Below are 6000 nucleotides of genomic sequence, written 5' to 3' on the forward strand. Positions count from 1 at the left end.
TGCACTGAAAGTCCCAAGTGATGTAAGAGTTTTTTTTTTTTTTAAAACCTGTTGCATCACCTCTGGAGGAAAGTCTTTTCAAAGGTGCAGGCCTGAATGTTTGTAGTCTAGAACTTGCTGAAGTGTTGCAGATTCCTGCTTTAATTCCATTGGTGGGGATTTCAAAGTCACCTCGCAATTACTGTCTGCCTCAGTTGTTTCAAAAGTATGTTAAACTGTTTTTGCATGTCGGGCAGCTTTGCTAAGCTGGCCAGCCTCACATTGTCTCTGTCTGGATGTAAGGCCTTCAGTTCAGTTCACTTCAGAGATACCGCACTGAATCAGACCCTTCGGCCCACCGAGTCTGTGCCGACCATCAACCACCAATTTATACTAATCCTACACTAATCCCATATTCCAACCGCATCCCCACCTGTCCCTATATTTCCCTACCACCTACCTATAATTGGGGCAATTTATAATGGCCAATTTACCTACCAACCTGCAAGTCTTTTGGCTTGTGGGAGGAAACTGGAGCACCCTGAGAAAAGCCACGCAGACACAGGGAGAACTTGCAAACTCCACACAGGCAGTACCCAGAATTGAACCGGGGTCGCTGGAGCTGTGCAGCTGCGGTGCGAACCACTGCGCCACTGTGCCGCCCCTAAGTCTCTCTCCCTCTCTTTTTAAGGAAAAAATGTCTGACAGGCTTGGTTTCGGTCATGTGACCAAAGAATGCTCTCCCCTGCAGGGTTTATACAACAGCTTTGAATTCGCACAGTTGTTAAAAATGGGATTTTAAGATGGCTCATCATGATACCGTGGTGTTAGGTCAAACCTATTTTGACTTTTGAATCTGCAGTCTCCCTTTCTGCCAGGGTGTTTCATAACACAATAGTTGAAGACAGGTGAGAATGGTGAGAGACTGGGAATTGTTTGCATTCAGAGGGACATGATGTTCGCTTTGCTTTGAATAGCCTGTTTCCAATTGTAATGAATTCCCAGGGCTGGACCAGATGTGATGATGGGTTTTGATCTCTAGCAACCCAGATACTTTGTATTACAGGAGTAGAGTTACCTGACCACAAGCCAATCTTGTCTGTAAAAATGTGTCCATGTTTTGGAGTTTAAATCAGCACTTCATTTTTATAGTTAATTCCTGCTGCAGTTCGCTTCATTTTTCATCCTTGCTTCTTCTGTGAGCATAACAACTGAATCCGACTAGGCTTAGTTCTGTACTCACTGGTTCCTCTCTGTCCTCTCCTAAAGGTGCTGACTCTGACTGGTTTCAGTTCTACACTCCCTGGTTCCTCTCTCTCCTCTCCTAAAGGTGCTGACTCTGACTGGGATCAGCCCTACACTCACTGGTTCCCCTCTCTCTCCTCCCCTGAAAGTGCGGACTCTGACTGTGTTCAGTTCTACACTGAAAGGCTCCTCTCACTCCTCACCTGAGGTTGGTGAATCTGGCTGAGTTCAATTCTAAACACATTGGTTCCCGTCTCTCTCTCCTCCCTGATGGTGCTGACTCTGGATCTATAGTTCAATACTCACTGATTCACAGTTTGTAAAGGGTGTGAAACCGGTCAGTGTCGATATTGGGAGAGTCTTGAGGGAATTCGTCCAAGGAATGCACAAAGTTATCATGCAAGTGCAACAGGCTCTTCGGAAGGCAATTGGCATGTTGGTCTGTATTGCAAGGGGATTGGAGTACAGGAATAAAGACTTCTTACTAAAATTGTATAGAGCTTTAGTGAGTCTGCAAGGAATACTGCATGCGGTTTTGGTCTCCACATTTAAGAAAGGGTATAGTTGAACTGGAGGCTGTCTCACGAAGATTTACTAACATGATCCCAGGGATGAGGGGGTTATCCTTTGATGAGAGGCTGAATAAGTTGTGCCCATATTCTGTGTTGTTTAGAAGAATTAGAGGCGATCTGTTTGAGATATAAAATATTCTGAAAGGGCTGAATAGAGTAGAAGCTAAGAGATTGTTCCCACTGCTCAGGGAATCTAGAACACGGGGAGCACAGTCTCAGGATAAGGGACCGATCATTCAGGACTGAGATGAGGAGAAATTAATTCACTCAAAGGGTTTTGGATCTTTGGAATTCTCTAACTCAGAAGGTTGGGGATGCTCCATCCTTAAATGCATGTAAGGCTGAGATAGACAGATTTTTTGTCTCGCCACGTATCAAAGGATATGGGGAGCGAGCAGGAACGTGGAATTGAAGCTCAAGATCTGTCATGATCGTATGGAATGGCGGAGTAGGCTCGGTGGGCTGTATGGTCTACTTCTCTTATTTCTTGTGCTCTTGTGTCCCTTCACTGTTTTCCCCCTCTCTCTCATTCCCCTGAAGTTGCTGATTCTGTCTGTGTGTACGTGCTCTCTCCCCATCATCCGACACTCTGGCCCTCCCTTTCCATTGCAACATCTCCCAGTTCTGATGATGGGCCCTCACTGACCACTCTCCATTTCTCCTTCTTATGCAGATTCTCGCTGATAATCCCCACTTCACATAATGATGCAGCAGAGAAAGAGGTCATTCGATCTATTATGTATGTGCTGGCTCTCTGAAAGAACTAACCAATATGTCACCTTCCCCATAGCCTTGGAAAATTTCCCCACTGAAGTTTTTATTCAATTTCCTTTTGGAAGTTGTTATTGAGTCTGCTTCCTCCATCCTTTCAGACATTGAATTCCAGATCAGAACAACTCGCTGTCTAAAAAACATTTCTTCTCACCTCCTCCGGCTGCCTTTATTGGCCAATTATTTTTAATGTCTGTCCTCTGGTTACTGATCCTTCTGCCAGTGGAAAGAGTGTCTCCCTCTCTAGTCAAAGAAAATCCCTCATCATTTTGAACATGTCCGTTAAATCTCCCCTTAACCTTCTCTGCTCACAAGAGAACAATCCCAGCCTCTCCGGAGAATTAAAACCCCTCATTCCTGGTATCAATCTAGTAAATCTCTCCTACACTTTCTCCAAAGCCTTGAATATTGTCTAAAGTCTGATGCCCAGACTGGATACAATAATCGAGCTGAGATCTAATTAGTGATTTATAAAGGTTTATCAGAATCTCCTTGCCTCTGGTCTGTAGGCTTCTATTTATAAAGCCAGGTATCCGGTATGCTTTTTAAACCACTTTATTAATTTGTCCTGCCATCATCAAAGATTTGTGTACATGCACCCCGGGTCTCCCTGATCCATCACTCTGTTTAAAATTGTATCATTTATTTTATGTTGCCTCTCCTCATTCTTCCTTCCAAAATGCATTACTTTACATTTTTTCTGCATTACGTTTCTTCTGCCATGTATCTCCCTATTGCACCAGTCTGGCTGTATCCTCCAGAGATGAGGTACCATCCTTTCCACTACTTACCAATCCTCTGTCATTTGCAGACATTCCAAGACGAGTCCACATTTTTCCTCCATTTGCAGACACTCCCTGAATGTTCCCAACTCTTGTTGTTCCTCTTGGAGTTTGCTGTTTACACTGTGCTTTCCGTCCGCGGTGAACCTTGGACCTGCTCCCCCGAGCGTTTATTAACCCACTCGTTCCACACCTTGAACTTGGCAGCTCTCAACATCCGGCTGATTGATGATATCTCTGGACCAATAGGACGAAAATGGCGGGGCTGGAGGACGGAGCTGGAAGTTGGTCCTCCAACCAAGTGGAGAAAATGAGGGGCGGAGCCTATGTCCCTTAATGGGCGGGGCTGAGCACAGATCTCCCTCATTGGATGAAACTCTGCATCATTTTGAAAGCTGATTTCTCTCAACCACCTGGAGCTAGCTGCCCATTTCTGTTGTGGTTCACCGTACACCACTATGAACTCCCTGAAAAACGAACGCTCTGATTTCTACTTTCTGGCCACCTTTCCATGCACTCTGCTGCCTGGTTGTTCACCACACACGGCCTGATCTTGGTTACCTAGCGGATTGTACAGACAGTTATGGATACGAAGCTGGTTACCAAACAGAAAACAGAGGTTCGGGGTGAAGAGTAGTTAGTCAGACTGGCGGAAAGTGGGAAGTGGTGTTCCACAGGGATTGGTGCTGGGACCACTGCTATTCACTATGTTCACAAATGATTTAGACTCGGGAATCGGAAGTACAATTTCAAAATTTGTGGATGACACCAAACTAGGAGATAGTTACTCCTGAGGAAAACTGAGAATAAATGCACCAAGACATCAATAAACTTGCAGAAAAGGAATTGTAATCGGTAAATGAATGTCAATATAGATAAATCTGCTGTGATGTATTTTGGCAGGATGAATAAGGAGGTCACAATACCATTTGGAAAATAAGAGTCTAAAGGGGACAGAGGAGCAAAGGTACAGATACACTGACCAAGAAAAGTAGCAACACCGGTGAATAAGGCCATAAAAGATGAAAATGAAGATCAAAGGTTCATTTCCAAAGGAATAGAATTGAAAAGAAGTGAATTTGTGTTAAACTAGTATTGAGCATTGGTTAGACTACACGTGGAGAACTGCGAACAGTTCTGGTCTCCTCATTATCAAAAGGATATGAAGGCACTGGAAAAGGTGCGAACAATATTTGCAAGGTTTGTCTGAGAATTGAGAGGATAAAGTTATCAGGAAAGGCTGAACAGACTGGAGCTCTTTGCTCGAGATAATGGAGATGGTTGATGGGTGAGCTCATAGAGGTCTTTAGGATTAGTCAAAGCTTAAACAGGCCGGACATGGTGAAAATATTTCAATTTGGGGGCGATTCCAAAACTAATGATCATACATATCAGATAGTCACCAATAAACCAATACTGAATTCAGGAGAGCCTTCTTTACCCAAAGCGAGGGAAGAATGTGGAATGTGATACCACAGGGAATAGTTGTGATGAATAGCAGAGATACATTTAAAGGGAAGCTCGGTAAATTTATTCGGGACAAAGGAATGGAAGGATATGCTGATCAGATTCGCTGAATTATGGACCATCTCCTTTCCAAAGATCTCTCAGCTTATCTAATAGCTGCTTTTGTCTCCTTCAATTGTGGGTGGTATTTGTCCATATTCTCCTCGAAATATAATCCATCTTGTTCCAATCTGGGTTCAGTGTAATACAGTTCGGGAAGTCAGACATTATTCATCCCTAGTCCTCTGCTGACAGGGACAACCCCAAACAGTTCCTTTGTAAGGATTCTTCTGGTTCTTCATGTATTTGACAGAATACTGAAACCTAGCTTTCTTACAGTCCACTCCTGGAGGTCCCATTTCCAAGAAACATTCGCACCACACAAGTGCCAATGGCCATCACCAACTAGAGCAAACCTAACCATCTCCCCTTGGCATTACCATCACTGAATTCACCGCCATCAATAACCTGGGATTACTATTGTCCAGAAAATTAACTGGACCAGCCATAAAAAAGTGTGACTACAAGAGCAGGCCAGAGTCTCGGAATTCTGTGGTAAGTAACTCACCTCCTGACTCCCCAAACACTGTTACCATATTCAAGGCACAAGTCAGGAATCTGCTGGAATACTCTCCACTTGCCTGGATGGGTGTGGCTCCAACAACACTCAAAGCTCAACAACCTCCAAGACGAAGCAGTCTGCTTGATCTGCACCATATTATACATTCACTCCCTCCACCACCTGCACACAATGGCAACAGTATGAACCATAAACAAGATGCACTGCAGCAATTCAACAAACCTCTTTCAACAGCACCTTCTGAATCTGTGACCTCTGGCACCCAGAAGGACAAGAGTAACAGGCACATGGGAACACCACCGCCTGCAAGTTCCCTCTCAGGCACACACCATCCTGACATGGAACTATATCACCGTTCCATCACTGTCGGGCGCTAAAATCCTGGAACTCCCTTCCTAACAACACTGTGGGTTTATCTGCCTCACATGGACTGACGACGTTCAAGAAGGCGGCTCACCACCACTTTCTCTAGGGGTGGGCTACAAGCTCTGGCCTTGCCAGCGATGCTCCCATCCCATGAGAAAAAAAAACTCCAGTCTGCAACCTCCAGCAGCGTTGTTCCACA

This window comes from Heterodontus francisci, unplaced genomic scaffold (assembly GCF_036365525.1).
Source record: "Heterodontus francisci isolate sHetFra1 unplaced genomic scaffold, sHetFra1.hap1 HAP1_SCAFFOLD_85, whole genome shotgun sequence".
In the NCBI taxonomy this organism is placed as follows: domain Eukaryota; kingdom Metazoa; phylum Chordata; class Chondrichthyes; order Heterodontiformes; family Heterodontidae; genus Heterodontus; species Heterodontus francisci.